The 17,445-nt window shown below is 38.6% G+C and overlaps 1 pseudogene; it reads left to right on the top strand.

Moving 5' to 3' along the window:
• Positions 1-13,926, top strand: part of LOC149161694 (uncharacterized) — a 28,847-nt pseudogene extending 14,921 nt beyond the window's left edge.
• The last annotated feature ends 3,519 nt before the right edge of the window (positions 13,927-17,445 follow it).

The following is a 17,445-nucleotide window of genomic DNA, read 5'->3' as shown; positions in this document are numbered from 1 at the left end:
TCTGCTTGGCACTGGTCAGTGTCCATGTATGAGACATACTTGACCAATTTCATAAATCAAATTTCATATTCTTCTACAGTACGACCTCCTTGTATCAGGGCATGGAAGGCTCCTACGTTCTGTTCTTCATAATACACTGGCAGGTACTTCTTCCTGAACCTCTCCTCAAACAATTCCCAAGTAACTGTGTCTGGAGTGAGGTGTAGTTGACGCTCCAAGTTACCCCACAAATTCAGAGCACTATCTCTGAGTTGGAATATTGCTATTTTGGCTTTGGAATTGGAATTGTAATCCCTTAGTGCGAAACACCTTCCCATCCCCTCTAACCAGGCTTCTGCACGCTCACTGGCATGACCTCCTGCAAATTCTGGGAGTTTAATCTTCTGGAGCTCCTTAGTAATGTCCTCAACTAGAGGTCTTCTATCATAATCTCTAGATCCCTTGGGGTTCCCTAACCCTGATGAAGGGTGTTCTCCTTCCATTTCGTTTGTTTGGTGCCCTCTTAAGGTTTCATTAATTGCTTCCAGGGAACGTAGGATTAGAGTCAATTCTGGTGAAGGTAATGGGTTATTTGAAGGAGGTCCTTGTGAAGACTCTCCAAGCCCTTGGTTCCTTCGCGTCCTCACCATTTTGATTTGTTCAAAATCTGCACGATATCTAAGACTTATTAGCACTTATTCCTAGCATTTTCTTCCACACTCTAGATAGTCCATAGAGAACCCTAAGCAATAGATCAATTCAAGTTATGCCACTATGTATGTGATCACTGTAGCTCACCTATGACTCACTATTCACCTATGACTCACTATTTTCGAGCCAAATCTTTTGATAAGAACAATGAACCATTTATACCGCAATGTGACTTGTTGCCATGTATAACCTTGTTGCCTGAAGTTGTGGATGTTATGATCCAAGTTATCCATAATATATATCTAATATTTGATATACATGCCTTGTTCATAAAAGTTTTCTATGTTTCGTTTTCATTTTATCTTTATTGAGTTGATATAGGCTAATATGAACAAACAAACAAACAAACAACAAAAAATAATAATAATAATAATAATAATGATAATAAAAAAAAAATAAAAATGAGCTATTAAATATAAGAATTTTCATGAAGCCATTATGTAGAACCGAACCTTACATCATATAAAAATTGGAACCGCAATGTCATGCACATTTTTTTTTTTTTTAACACTTAAAACATGTTTAACATTTATATTAAAGGAACATTACTTCTTATCTTAACACCTAATAAATAATTAATATTGACCTATAAAAAAAACAATATTACTCTGACTTTTTTGGCTGAGTTTACAAAAAGAGGTGAAAAAATTAAAACACTGAAGCAACAAATCGCGAGACATAATATTTATAGCCTCTTCTAAACACTCTTAAGCCCTTACTAAATTGGTCATGTGCTAGATAAAGCTTATAGGTATAAAATGCTTATTTATTATCATTGTGCCAGAAATATAGCAAGATAAAGAATGCATTAACCGGGAAAAACAAATGAGAGTGTAATAGAAGTAAATCCAATGCAAATTATACATCAAATTTAGTCTTCATTAGTATGAAACAGGTGTTAATTATTTTATTTTTTTTACAACCAGCAACAAGTTAAAATCTACGCAGAAGTTGACTATTGGTCATTCAACTGATTCAATTAAGTATGTCCAGATACAGAGGAAATAATCTCATTGTGAATTTTTCAACATTATTATTGCATTTTCTCCACAATTGTGATCTGCCCAAAATCTTAGGAAGGTTTAAACTATACCATGTTTCCGAATCAGAGGTGAAACAAAGAGCGAAAAAGAAGCAACATGGCGGTCTTTGTGTGGTTAGTGGTACCTATTTGTCTTGCTGTAACTTGTAATTAATTTTCTGAACGAATTGTTGCGGGCTTTTATGAAGTCTGCCTAAGCATGTGAAATATGAGATCCTAGAGGTGAAGGTTTCTCGTCGAAAATTCAATTTGTGTGTAAATGTAAAGATGGTGTGTTGTCGTTAATAATACAACAATGGAATGCTGATATGACATTTTAATTTCCATGACACCAATTTAGTTTAATTGGGGTGCAAATAGAGTTTGCATTATGATGTGATGAACTGAATTTCAGAATCCAGTTGGACCAGATTAATCTTCTTGGTTCTGCAATAGATTTAACTTAAATGACAAATTAACCTATGATGAGGAACATGTGGACATGCTTTTGAAGATCTGCGTTATGAATTTTAAGGAATTTTCTTGCGTAGGCACATGCTTCTCCCTTGTATGTTGCCCTGATCCTTGCAAAGCTGCGATTTTTCTGTCTTGTGAATTAACTTTCCTAAGGAAGCATTTCTGTAGATTTAGGTGGAGGAATCAACCCTCTCAGCATGAATACAAGCAAAACACATATCATCAATCAAGTTCTCATGCCATCATCAAAGTTTTTCCCTGGCTTAAAAGTTCAAAATCATTGATCTTTAATTCCTCAATTTCAAAAGCCATATTTGAAACTGCAAAATAAAGAAGTTTGACCATATTTTTCTTTGAATAATATTGCTCTTGTCAGGTACTGATAAAACAGTTATGAAAGTTGTGAAAAGAGAGATATCAAGCTTTTTATTCCTTGGCCTCTATGAGCTCATACATGTGGAAAATTAAATAAGAGGGACCCTACTAGGAGAGAGGTAAAAGTATAGAAAGGACAAATGAACATAGAGCTGGGTAAATGACTAAAATATATTAAATGGGGAGTTATATTGAAGATTTGGTTGTGACTTCTTGGTTAATGAGGGTTACAACTTTTCACTAGAAAATGAAGCCTTTGGGTTCACCAAAATGGCAAAGAAGTATGATAGAATCCCTTTGATTATGACCACAACCACGATGAAATTTTCCATTCTGCAACAAACCTACTTTAATAGCTACTAAATCCCATATTCATAATACCTTCACGAGGATCACAATAGCAAATGGCTCAAATGTTGGGGTACTCACTTCTAGAACACAATTTAGGCACACCAAGGGCTTGGATTACAGATTAAGATAGCATAATGACCACCTCTAATCCAAATAATGGATAACTATAATTCTTAATCTAGACAAGGTAACACATAAAAATAAACACTAGATAATGTGAATGTGGAAAACAATAACAACTACCTTATGTCTCGCTGAAATTTTGGGAACAAGAAGAACTGAAGCTAATCCTAAGCACACAAAGAGGGTGTTTTCATCGAAGAAGAGACACATTTATCCTCTGATCACATAAATAACTTCAAAATAAGAGTTCAAAGTAAATGCACTCCCATTTGATAACTTTCTAGAGGCTCCCAAACATAAACTGAAGCAAAACAAACTTAAGCTCCATAATAACATAGGCCCATATTGCTCATATTTGGGTAAAGTAGACAAATGTGATCAAAATATGTTTTCAATTTGTCGATGAATATGAAGGCATGGCCACTGAGAAGCAATCAGTGGAGAACAACTGTTAACTAGACCCAATTTTCAGACCACATAAAGGATAAGTGGAGTCGAAGAAAATCACATTCGATTATCATAGGGGCAGTGGCATGGTTACCAACCGAGACCCCAAACATAGCTCATAGAGTTGCAAGGGAGTGTCATGGGAAATGCCACTGTTGACCTACAGCCCTCCATACGGGGCTCTAAACCACAAGATTTCAATGCTCCCTAGCAATATCAGAAGCAAGAAGCCACCATAGTAGGAAAATGATGGATGTGAAGTTCATGCTCCAAACAGTGAGCAACCGATCAAGGGATAGAGAGGGCCTCACAACAATGAAAAGAAAAGTTACAGAATTTAGTTTCATAATAATCTTGGCAAGGCCAGAGAATAAAAGTTTGACTTATACTCAACACAAACATTGGAAATATCCAGCTAATACGTAGAAACTAAAGGGTCAACAAATATTTTGTTAGGCCCCTATACTACTAGTGTAACCCCTTATTATTATTAGTATAACCCACTTATTATATTGATGTACCCATGTAGTGCCCATATTGTTACTATTGTGCCCCATAGAAGCCCACTATTGTTATTATTGTGCCCTTACATTATTATTGTTATGTCGGCTCTGATTAGGTTATAACCCCTTAGACTCCTATATATAGAAAGGAGTTCTTTTCATTTGTATCATCCAAGAATTGTTCATTTATGTAATGTAAAAGAGGTTTCCCCCTCGAAGAGGCTGAATTCTAAGGCGTGGATCTCTCTTTTCTATCTTTTTGTGAGCTGGTTTCATAACATTTGGTATCAGAGCTTTAGATTCTAGGGTTTTGCTGCTCCAAACAGGTCATCATGGCATTTTCGCTATAACTTTTTTTCTGTGATGTTTCAGAAGTCGCAAAAAAAAACCCATTTGAGAAGAAATCGCGTTGCACCTTGGGTCCAAATTTCAGAGCTTGTCGCGCGATATTGGCGGAGATATGATCTGAGGAATTTGGTCTTTTTGAAGACTCCTGAATTACATTCAAAACGGGTGACCTGGGGAAAATCATCATAACTTTCTCTCTGGGGATCGGATTGAAGTTTCGTAAGAAGGTACAGAAAGAGGACGGACTGTAGTTTCTTGTGCGTGTTTTTCAGATCCAAAGGTCGAAACAGTGACTCGTGGCACATTGTACAATTTCGCTCTACTGAACTAGTCTATAATCAAGTCACTGTGGGAGATTTTGCATAACTCTTCCTTGGAGAATCCAATTTGGGTCAGACTTGTGGCGTTGGAAAGAGGACACAGAGGGCTACTACAGGTCACAAATTCAAAACTAGGTGATTGAAAAGTACAGAGTTACAGTCGTTTCAAGGTCGAGCTCCTAAAATCAAGAAAAAGCAAGTGAGGAAGTTTGATGGCAAGGATCCGGTAAATTGGATACTTCAAATGGAGCAATATTTTGATCTACATGGTGTACATGTTAGGATATTCCGACACATAGGATATAGTTAAGTCCAACTTGGTCTAGCATAGAGTTAGGTTAGAGTTAGGTAAAGTGTGTTTCTTTACCGTTGTACATTTTGTAACTTACAATCCGACGGTCACGATATGTAGTGATCCGACGGTTCACTCTCACCTCGGTATTACCGACACTTGATCCGTGGCTTGACACCCGATTGGTCCATGAGTTCTATTTAAAGCGCATGGAGGGTCATTGTTCGGGTAATCCATGCATGAGAGAAGCTTATGTAAATTTTCATTCTTTGATTAATAAATTGCCTGTAGTACCCACGTTGGGACAGGCCGTGGACTGTTTCCCTCCTTGCACTCTGAGGGTTTTAACCACGTCAAAAATACTGGTGTATTGATTTGAGATCTGGTTGTGAGCGGTGTCCTTTTGGTATTCTTTCTGTGGAACTTACCCTGTAAATTCCTACATGGTATCGGAGCTATTTGAGGGCCGCGTCCGTTGGTGATCCAAATCTGAAGCCGGTAGAACTGCATGCGGCTGTCGTTTCCTAGATCTGTTGTTTCTGACTGCTTTCGGGTCGAGAGGACTGCTCTGTTGCGTTCGGAGCATCTGTTCCAGTGAGGAACCCCTTTTGTTTCATGCGAAAAGGTTTCCGGTAGCCCTAGCTGCGTCATTTTTTAGATCGGGAGGTATACAGTGTTTTTTTTGCAGTTTACTGTTAATTTCTCTCTGCTTATTTCGGTCTCAGTTTATTTAGCCTTTTTTTTTTAACCGGATCTATACCTTTCATTTCTGCGTATGCTCTTTGCCCTGCGACTCTGTGCGATCTGGGCAAATCAGAAACAGAAAGGAAGGATTTTTCTCATGCGTATGCTCTTTTCCCTGCACCTTAGTGTGATCTCGGAAAATCAGAAACATTGAGAAAAATATTTAGTTTTTCGGCTAAAGCTAACCTTGAGATTTTTTTTTAAAATTTCTAGTTTTTTGGCTAAAGCTAACTTCGAGCCGCAAGGTTCGTTTTTCTTTGCATATTCGTGTTGGGTTTTGTGTTTTGTGTTTTGTAGGGAAAAAGAGCTTTCTCAAGGCAAGCACGCAAATCGAGGCCCCCCCCCCCCCCCCCCCCCCCTCTCTCTCTCTCTCTCTCTCTCTCTCTCAAATTTTTTGTATAGATCAATTGGTTCAAAGCTATTTTTAGAGAGTAGAGGTCTTGGGTTCAAGTCTCCATTTTGTGGGGGCGGATTTTTTCATTCCCGCACATTCGCGCACTTTGCCGGCAACGTCAACAAGTTTTTTTCAAAAAAGCCATAACTTCTTCATTCGGAAGCCTTTTTCAGAGCCGTTTTTTTTAAAACCGCCTATTTTTTCGAGATCTATCCGTTGGTACACTTACTTTCAGCATCTTCAGCTTCAGTTTTTTTTAAAAAAATGGAAAGTCCATGCCAAGTCATTCTTGACAGCACTAACTACTTCCAATGGGTAGAATACATGGAAGATTTACTTAGAAGTAAAGGTCTCTTCAGAATAGCCACAAACCAAGAGAAGAAACCCAAAGATGAAGACAAGGCGGCAAAATGGGAAAATAGACAAGATCAAGCACGTGGTTTGATAGGGATGTCTATTTCTCCTGATCTTAGATTCCACATTGCAGGACTTGAGACTCCTCATGAAGCATTAGAAAAACTTGCTAAAGTTTTTGGGATTAAAAATGAAATTAGATCCCATCAACTTGAAAATGAGCTGCTTACTTTGGATCCTAATAATTTTTCTTGCATTGAAGATTTCTTGTCAAAATTCAAGACCCTTAGATATCTCTTGGAAGGTGTTAAAGTTAAGAAAGATGATGGTAACCTTATTTATTCCATCCTTACTAAGTTAGGACCAGCCTACTCTGTATTTGTTTCCACTTTCCATTCTACAAGAGAAGCTTTCATTTGTCAAGGACAAGAATACAAGGCCCCTTCCTTTGACTCCTTTTGTGATTCCTTAATAAGAGAACAAGAAAAACTCTTACACCTTGGTCTTCTTAATCTTGGAAACTCTTCCACAAAAGCGTTAGCCGCCCAGCAGCACCCAAATTCAAAGAATCCTAAGAAGTCATATCCTCAAAAGAATGGTCCTAAACCATCTCAGCCTCAAAATGAAATATCATTTCAGCAAAATGATAAGCCCAATAAAAACAAATGGAAGAAGACTGATAGACATTGTAACTTTTGTAATCGAGATGGCCACTTAGAATCTAAATGCTTTAAGAAGATGGAAGCCTTGGAAGCCGCAATGAAGAAACATAACATCCATCTGGAGCCTACTTCAACTTCAACTTCCGGAACGGCACTTTCTGCATGTCATCGTCAATCATCTCAGTCTGGTTATGCATTAAATGTATCTTCTTCTTCTTCTCATTCTCATGAGTGGCTCATTGATTCTGGAGCCTCTTGTCACATGGCCAAAAACCAAGCCATGTTTTCTTCTTTAAATGATTGTAACACCAAAAATATATATGTTGGTGATGATAGATCTCTTAATGTTGTAGGGACTGGAACTGTTCATCTAGACAATGGTCAGTTCAATGATGTATTATGTGTTCCAAACTTATCCTGCAACCTTCTATCTGTCTATCAGATAACTCATTCAGGTGAAGGTAAAATTGTTGAATTTTCACCTCATGATGTTGTAATCAAGGATCTAAAGATCCTAAACAGATTCTAGCTACTGGTCTTGCTGATGATTCCAAAAGGTTGTATAAGTTTCACAACTTTGGGTCATCCCATCTTCCCTCAGTATTTGTTGCTCATAATGATGAAGTGAGCAAACTTTGGCATGAGCGGTTTGGTCACTTAAACTATCGCTCCCTTCAGCATCTATGTAAAGAAAATATGGTGACAGGTCTTCCTATGGTATCTTGCAAAGATGGTGTTTGTTCCGGATGTGTACTCGGAAAACATCATCGGGACAGTTTTGACAAACGTGCCTCTTGGCACGCCTCAGCCCCTTTACAGCTTGTGCACAGTGATTTATGTGGTCCTCTTCCTGTTGCTTCATTCTCTGGCTGCAAGTACTTCTTAACTTTCATTGATGATTTCTCTAGACGCACTTGGGTATACTTCTTAAAACTCAAGAGCGAAGTATTTAGCACTTTTTTGGCCTTCAAAGCATTTGTTGAAAAACAATCTGGACATCAAATTCTTAAGCTAAGAACTGATAATGGTGGAGAATATGTTAAAAACGCATTCATCAACTTTTGCACCGAAAATGGAATTCAAATGCAACATACTGTTCCATACACTCCACAACAAAATGGTGTAGCTGAAAGGAAAAATCGCACCTTAAAGGAAATGGCTAATTGTATGCTGCAATCTAAAGGACTCAGTCTTAGTTTTTGGGCCGAAGCAATTAATTGTGCAAATTATATAATCAATCGCACTCCTACTAAGGTTCTAGAGAATATCACTCCAGAAGAAGCTTGGAGTTCCATTAAACCAGATGTAAGTCACTTTCGTGTGTTTGGAAGTGAAGCATGGGCCCATATTCCAGATGAAAAGCATAAAGCTTTAGAACCTAAGAGTGAGAAATGTACTTTTGTTGGATATTCTGAAGATGTAAAAGGTTATAGACTTATTCCATTTAAGTCCAAAAATGTTATCATTAGAAGAGATGTAAAATTTGATGAAAATAAATCGGCCTGCGAGCCTAGTCCGGCGGATGTGCCACCTCTTCCTATCTCTTCTATCTTTGAAAACATTTCTTCTTCTGATGATGAAAGAAAGGATGATAATCCTCCCCCACCTTCTCAGGATCCTCAACTTCCAAGATGGGTCCGTGCTACTCGGGATGCAGCAGGTGATCTTGCCGGTGATCCTACAGATCAGCGACGTACACGTTCTCAGTTTGAAAGAGCCTCTTCTTTACTGGCTCAAGCTCCAGTAAATCATGATCCTGACACTTTTGCAGAAGCTTCAGGCCATCCACATTGGGAAGCAGCTATGAATGAAGAATATCATTCATTGATGACAAATGATACATGGGATCTTGTTCCTCTACCAAAGGGACGCAAACTTGTTAGATGCAAATGGGTTTACAGAACCAAGTATGGACCAGATGGGAAAGTTGATAAACATAAAGCTCGTCTAGTTGCTAAGGGCTTTTCACAGGTTGAAGGCATTGACTACACTGAAACCTTCTCTCCAGTTGCCAAAATGAACTCTATCCGCCTTGTTCTTTCCCTTGCTGCCTCTTTAAAATGGGAAGTCCATCAAATGGATGTTAAATCTGCCTTCTTGCATGGGGACTTGCAGGAAGAAATCTATATGGAACAACCCATTGGCTTCATACAAACAGACTCCAGCCTAGTTTGTCGACTTAAGAAATCCCTTTATGGCCTCAAGCAAGCTCCTCGGGCTTGGTATGCCAAAATGGATAGCTTTCTTCTAGAATCTGGCTTTTCTAGGTGTCATTCTGACAATACTGTCTACACAAAGAAAGTGGGCAACTCTCTTATCATCCTTGTTCTTTATGTTGATGATCTTATTCTTACTGGTAGTGATCCCAACCTTATAAACCATGTGAAGTCCAGCCTCAAAAAGAAATTTGAAATGACAGACTTAGGACACTTACACTATTTTCTCGGTCTTCAAGTCTTGCAATCCCAAGAGGGTATTTTCCTTTCCCAGTCCAAGTATGCTTGTGATATTCTTCGTCATTTTCACATGGAAGACTGTAAGCCAGCCCCTTCTCCCTTTCAGTCTGGAGTCAAACTTTCAGTCTCTTGTACTTCTCCTGAAGTTGATGCTACCTTATACCGTCAACTTGTCGGAAAACTCTTGTATTTAACCCATACTCGTCCTGATCTTTCCTTTGTTGTTGGCCTTGTTGCTCGTTTTATGCAAAACCCCCGTGAAAGTCATTGGAAAGCAGCTAAAAGAATACTTCGTTATGTTCGAGGTACAGTACAGTTTGGGATTCATTACAGTGCCAAAGCAGCTCCTCTGTTAGTTGGTTTCACTGATTCTGATTGGGCTGGTGACCTTGATGATCGGAAGTCTACTGCCGGTTATGTCTTCACTCTTGGTTCAGGACCTATTACATGGGCTTGTAAGAAACAGGCTGCCATTTCTCTTTCGTCAGCAGAAGCAGAGTATCGTGGTGCCGTGGAAGCTAGTAAGGAAGCCTTGTGGCTTCGTCAGATCCTATCAGAGTTTGGCTTTGAGCAGCAGCATCCAACCACACTTTGGTGTGATAATCAAAGTGCCATTCAGCTATGCAAAGATCCAGTCCAACATCAGCACAGCAAACACATTGAACTACACATGCACTTCATCAGAAAGCTCATTCATGACCATGTTCTTGAAGTGCAATATTGTCCAACAGATGATCAGGTTGCAGACATCTTCACAAAGGCTCTCACAGAGGCGAAGTTCACTAAACTTCGATATATGCTTGGAGTTCAGGAAGTTGTCACTAAGGGGGGATAGGCTCTAGTGCCTCCTTCCTTCTCCTATTGTGTCATATTTGTAAATCCTTCAATCCTATCCCAAGTTGTTCTTAAGGGGGGATGTTAGGATATTCCGACACATAGGATATAGTTAAGTCCAACTTGGTCTAGCATAGAGTTAGGTTAGAGTTAGGTAAAGTGTGTTTCTTTACCGTTGTACATTTTGTAACTTACAATCCGACGGTCACGATATGTAGTGATCCGACGGTTCACTCTCACCTCGGTATTACCGACACTTGATCCGTGGCTTGACACCCGATTGGTCCATGAGTTCTATTTAAAGCGCATGGAGGGTCATTGTTCGGGTAATCCGTGCATGAGAGAAGCTTATGTAAATTTTCATTCTTTGATTAATAAATTGCCTGTAGTACCCACGTTGGGACAGGCCGTGGACTGTTTCCCTCCTTGCACTCTGAGGGTTTTAACCACGTCAAAAATACTGGTGTATTGATTTGAGATCTGGTTGTGAGCGGTGTCCTTTTGGTATTCTTTCTGTGGAACTTACCCTGTAAATTCCTACAGTACAACTGTTACAAAATGTATGTATTGCATCTTCATATTTAGAACCAGATCAATTTTTATGGTATGAAGGGCTTTGTTCTCGTAAAAAACTTGTTACGTGGTCAATTTTCACGGAGGAAATGATAGCACATTATGAGGATACAAAGAGCAACACCTTCTTTAGAGAAACACCACAACAATTGGAAAGAGTAAAAGGGCTTTGTGACATAATGGAAAGAAAAATTATGGAAACCAGGAAGCATACCCCTCACAACTATAAATATGGAAGTGTTGTTTCTCCGAGCCTTCCACAACCTACAAGGGTTACACCCCAACAATTGGAAGAAAAAAGAGAAAAAGGGCTTTGTTACAATTGTGATAGCAAATGCACTAAAGGTCATAGGTGTGCTGAGAAGAAATTATTTTACATAGAATATGAAGAGGAGGAAGAAAAGGATCAAGAAACATCAAAAGAAGAGGATATACGCCAGGACACCACCCTAGAGAAAGAAGAAATGAATCAGACCATATCTTGTAAAGCATTGGAAAGAATTACCACTCCTCAAACTCTCAAGATAGAAGGACATATCAAGAAGAAAAAGGTGCAAGTAGTGAAAGATGACATCGAGAAAGAAGAAATGAATCCAACCATATCTTGTAATTCAATGGACGAAATTACCAGTCCTCAAACTATCAAGATAGAAGGACACATCAAGAAGAAAAATGTTCAAGAAGTGAAAGATCACATTGAGCATCAAGAAATGAATCCGACCATATCTTGTAAAGGACGGGAAGAAATTACCACTCCTCAAAAGATAGAAGGACATATCAAGAAGAAAAAGGTTCAAGCAGAGAAAGATCACATCGAGCATCAACAACAAGTTCTCCAAATTTTAAAGGATAACACCACTTCGGTGCAAAATCAAACGAAATAACAGGTAGATCAAAATCGTAGTGAAAAATGTTTTGATGTAGGTGATTGGGATTTTTTACTGCTACATCTCAAGAAAGCTATTTATGAGAAGGAAATGTTGGCAATACTACATGCACTTAAAAAATGGCGACCTTACCGAATGAGAATACTCTTCAAGGATGAGGATGTGGAAGCATTGTTTTTTGCTATTTATATTATCCAACCAAATTGGATAAACGAAGCAAGGGATGAATGGAAGAAGGACGAAGAAGTATGGCCACTTATTCAAAAGTTGCAAAAGATCCCAATTCAAGCAATATTGTCAGAAATTGAAGAGGGAGGAAAAATCATATTGGAACCTGGAGCAGTCACAGAAACAAGAACCCGACAGCTACGAAATCGATCAATTTCAGAGTATTTCATCAAGTGGAAGAACTTACCCGCTGAATATTCAACATGGGAGGACAAGAATTTTATACAGAAGCATCAAGAACTACTCAAGCGTTGAGGACAACGCTTTTTGAAGGAGAGGGGCATGTTAGGCCCCTATACTACTAGTGTAACCCCCTATTGTTGTTAGTATAACCCACTTATTATATTGATGTACCCATGTAGTGCCTATATTGTTACTATTGTGCCACATAGAAGCCCACTATTGTTATTATTGTGCCGTTACATTATTATTGTTATGTCGGCTCTGATTATGTTATAACCCCTTAGACTCCTATATATAGAAAGGAGGTCTTTTCATTTGTATCATCCAAGAATTGTTCATTTATGTAATGTAAAGGAGGTTGCCCCCTCGAAGAGGCTGAATTCTAAGGCGTTGATCTATCTTTTCTATCTTTTCTTGAGCTGGTTTCATAACATATTTTATGTTTGGATTATATCAAGAATCCCACGAGGTTTACATTGGGCTTGCAAATCAAACACGGCCAGTAATCAATCCCTGGGAGAAGACCCTGAAACGACATTGGAATTTTTCAAGTGGGTTGGAAGGCAAAATTGTTTTAAGCATAGTGCTATCACTTACAATGCAATGATCAAACTTGTGGGTAGTAACAAATACATTGATTTTTTCTATATTTTGATGAATGAATGGGTCATGAGGGATACTAGATGGATATAAAGACATATATAGTAGTCCTTAGAAGGTTTATCAAGAGAAAAATGATGAAAGATGCCGTAGATTTGTTTATTTGGATGATGGATAATGGTGAAAGTATGCCTTCTTCCCAGAATTGTAGTATAGTTTTGCACGAGCTCTCTTTGTTCAGTAGCCCTCATATTGATCTAGTTTTTAAAGTGGTAGAAGCTTTCGGAGATGGTGGTGGTTATCTTGACAAGGTTGTTTACGATGGAATTCATCGTTCGTTGTCGAGTTCTAGTAGATTTGATGAGGCCGACAATGTTGCGAATGCTATGAGGAAAGCGAGTTTTGTGCCAGACAATATTACCTACAGTCAACTTGTCTATGGGCTCTGCAAGGCTGGGAGATTGGATGAAGGGTGTACAATTTTGGAGAAGATGAAAGGACTGGGCTGCATTCCTGATTTGAAGACATGGACCATTTTAATTGATGGACATTGTAGGGCTGGTAAGGTAGATAAGGCACTATCCTGTTTTAGACAGATGCTGGAAGATGGATGTCAGGCCGATTACGAAGTCTTGGCAATTTTAGTTAGTGCATTTTGCAATCAAAACAGAGTAGATAATGCCTACTCATTTCTCTGTCAAATAATAGAAGAGAAAAATTTCAAACCTTCACAGGCTACATTCAATGAGTTGATAAAGAAATTGACCCATGCAGAGAAGCTGCCGGAGGCCTTAAAGGTCTTCTACTTAATGAAGGATGGGGGTTTTCCACCTTCTGTGGATCCTTTCTATGAGATTTATGCTAAGAGAGAGACAGTGGACAGGGCTCTGGATTTTCTGAACAACATGAGAAGAAAGCGCATTGCAACCAATAACATGAAGAGAAGTGGAAAACATACCAATATACTTGATCGAGAAATATGGGCCGAGAGGGGGTTCTTCAACCTGGCGGTCCTACCAAGCCTGGCCGCTACTAACGAACTCGCCATGGCTGCCCACCTTTAGATGACAATGCTCAACCGAGAAAGGGATATAGAGGAAAATCAACAGGCTCTGTTATTTAAATAAATAATAAGAACCTCCCAGAAATGTTGGGAATGTAAATGCTTACAGAGGAAAGAGCCGCCACTCCTTCTCTCACTAGGGATGCACCAGAATATAGCCCTCCTCGAGCGAAGAGGCAAGAATTCTCTTTGGATGTGGCCTCCGCCACGAAGAATCTGAGGTGGATGTTGAATCTTGATTTTGATGCTTGAAGAAATTGAGAAATTCTTAAAATAAATGAAGAGTTGTCCAAATTTTCTTACTGAAGCTTCCACGAGTATCAATCTTAACTTGCATATGAGCGAAATTCGAAGTACTTGCTATATTAGGCAGCTATAGAGTTGCATTATGCTCATAGGAGTGCGTATCTTCTCTATAAAATTGGATATGATCTATATAGTAGCTAAGAAACTTATATGCATGGTTTGGAAGATCAACATATCAAAAGAGTTGGAAGAATGTATATAGATTACAAACTTCCCAACAGGGTTGTAAGGTTGTTCTCCTGGCCTTCAAATTGCTCATTCGTTTACAACAAATGTCCTTATGAATATGTTCAGATTTCTGTTTTGCATGTCCTATAAAATGTCTTACTTATTGTTTAAAAGAAACTTCAGCGATAAGTAAATAATTATTTTATGAGGTTTTCTTTTCTGGTTTTATCGCAGGAGTCCTTAGGAGATTTGCTTTTCTGGTTTGGACAGGCTATGGTTGACTGAATAGGAGAGCTTGGGCGCTGGAACATTAACTGAAGTTCTTCATGTTTAACATCTGCAATGAAATGTTCGAATGCTAAATAATGAATTTAGTTCCCAGGTCAGAAGTGTGACTCTGTGTCCTCTTAACATTCTTGTTCCTTATGAGGGTTACAAGCTCAGCAGAATTTGGGTTTAATGGGTTTTGTGTCCAGATATTGAACCAGAGCTCTGATACCATGTGTAAGGACCCAATTCCTACTATTTCAGCCTTTGTCTATTATTAACCGACAAATCTATTTCCTCTAGATTTAAAAGTTATAAAAGGAGCTTGCTAACCTTCTTACATAGCTTTAAACATTTAACATCTTATCATTTTATCATAAGCAACATAAATTAAGGTGAAAATTTCATTGATATCAACTTAACAAGAGTATTCCATGGAGAATTACCTGCTCCGGTGGTTGATGATGATACCTTTGTCTTGTTGCTCCAGCTGAATGCTCCTTCTCACTGACCCAACCAGATTTACCTCCCAACCAACTAGGAAATAAATTCCTAGCCCAGGAAACCTCCACAGGTTCCCTAGCCCTCCGTGCCCAAGTCCAACCAGATATAGTGTGTCCTCAAGAAGAATGTGCAAAACAATATAATAATACTTTCCTCCTCTCAAACCCAAGAAGCCTCCACAGGTTTCCAAGGTCTCCAAAAACACAACAAGTCCAAACAATCACAACCAACCACCCCCACAATCATAAGCCAAATCTCAACCTTTTCCCTTTCTTCCTTCCCCCTTCCCTTTTTATACCCTCCTTCCCTTCTCCATCTCAACCACCTCTCATTAATGTCATTAACTTCTCATCCATCCTTACAGTTGACTTCTCTTCTCCCAAGTAAGCTAGGAGTGCATTTGGAAATGTGACATGAATATAAAATTGAGAATTTAATGGGAAAGGATCATGTCTTCTCCCAAGTAAATTTGAAAAGTACATTTCGGAATGTGAGGTGAATATATATATATATATATATATATATATATATATATATATATATATATATATATATATAAAATTAAATGGAGAGGACTATGTCTTCTCCCAAGTAAATGTGAGGGTACATTGGGGAATGCGAGATGTAATTACATGGACAGGACCATGTCTTCTCCTTAGTAAATGTGAGGGTACATTGGGTAATGTGAAATATATATATATATATATATATATATATTGATAATGAGTTGGAGAGGACTATGTCTTCTCCCAAGTAAATGTGAGGGTACATTGGGGAATGTGAGATGTAATTACATGGAGAGGACCATGTCTTCTCCTTAGTAAATGTGAGGGTACGTTGGGTAATGTGAAATGAATATATATATATTGATAATGAGTTGGAGAGGACTATGTCTTCTCCCAAGTAAATGTGAGGGTACATTGGGGAATGTGAAATGAATACATATATTTTAAAATAATGGAAGGAGACCATATCCTTCCTAATATTCAGTTTGAGAAGGTAAGTGGGGAATTTGAATAATGGAAATCATGAATTTTATGTTAGACCAATATTTCTCAACATTTTCATATAATGTAAACATTAACAAAATTTGTAGGATAAGATTTAAGTGGGGCATTACAGATTAAGTGAACAGTCTCCCTCATGTATATAATAAAGACCAACCTGAAGGAATAATATGAATTGATTTGGTGGAGTTACTGCATGGCCTGACAAGTATGACACCCTGTGTTTGATAGCTCATTGCATTCCCCTCACAGGCTGCTTCCCCAGACCTGGTCCAGCTACTGGCTAAGCAACTCCCTCAAAAAATTACAGAATTCTGGAGGGGAACCGACCTTCCCTCTAGACATTATGCAATCATGTCTGGTAGCTTGTTGGGCTCAGGAATTGCATAATTCTTCCTATCAACCTTCCTTAGAAAATGTACGAAATCTGACCTAGTAGTTGATCCAGGTGGATGTTGGTGGCCACCCACCTATCCCATTTGTACCCCCACAATTGTCTCTTCTAGATTTTTAGTTTCTGTAATTGTAGCACAATTTACTATTTTTAGCAGTTTTTCGGGTCCTGAACTTCTGAAGCCGTTTTGAGGCCCTAAATGACGTTTTTTGGGAAATATGGGAGCAACATGGGTCCATGGACCAATATTGTTCTTCCCAAAGTTGTAGTGCTTGGACATATCTTTCTAACGAGCTATTGTACGCGTCAAACGGAAATCGTATGCCAAAGTTACGACCCTGAGAAATTGATGTACCAATTTACCCAAACTGGGCCCACAATTTGGCGTTTCATCTTCTAGGGTTAGGTTTTTGGATGTTAAGGGTTTTCCATTATTTCTCAGCAATAAATAGGCCTTCGAGCCTCATTGTAACACAGTTCAGAGACATGTAGCTGTCACATCTCTTCTTAGAGATACGCCACCATCGCTCTAGCTGGTTTATTTCCATTTCTGTTTGTAAGCATATTTCAGTATTTTACATTAATGAAATGAAGTATTATTTTCGCTGCATCTTTGTGTATATGGTTATCTCTATATTTTGTTGTGTTCATGTTTAAATCTGGATCAGTGGGATCAGTGGTATCAGAGCAGTGTGCTTTTTCTCTGTTTTTCTTTGCATGTCCCCAACGAGGTCAAGATATAAGGAGTTAGGGTTTGAACTCGTCGAACCTTTGTAATACCAGCCTCAAAAATCCTGACGGCATCCCATGGCGTATGAAAAGAAAGACGAGGGGGCAGATATCCTATCAGAATCTTGCTCGAAGAAGCCCTCGA

The sequence above is a fragment of the Pinus tabuliformis genome, chromosome 5_2 (assembly GCF_031772625.1).
Source record: "Pinus tabuliformis cultivar Carrire ecotype Pingquan chromosome 5_2, CPIR1, whole genome shotgun sequence".
NCBI lineage: Eukaryota > Viridiplantae > Streptophyta > Pinopsida > Pinales > Pinaceae > Pinus > Pinus tabuliformis.
The sequence above is the reverse complement of the archived record's forward strand: the minus strand, read 5'-3'. Positions and strand labels throughout refer to the sequence as shown.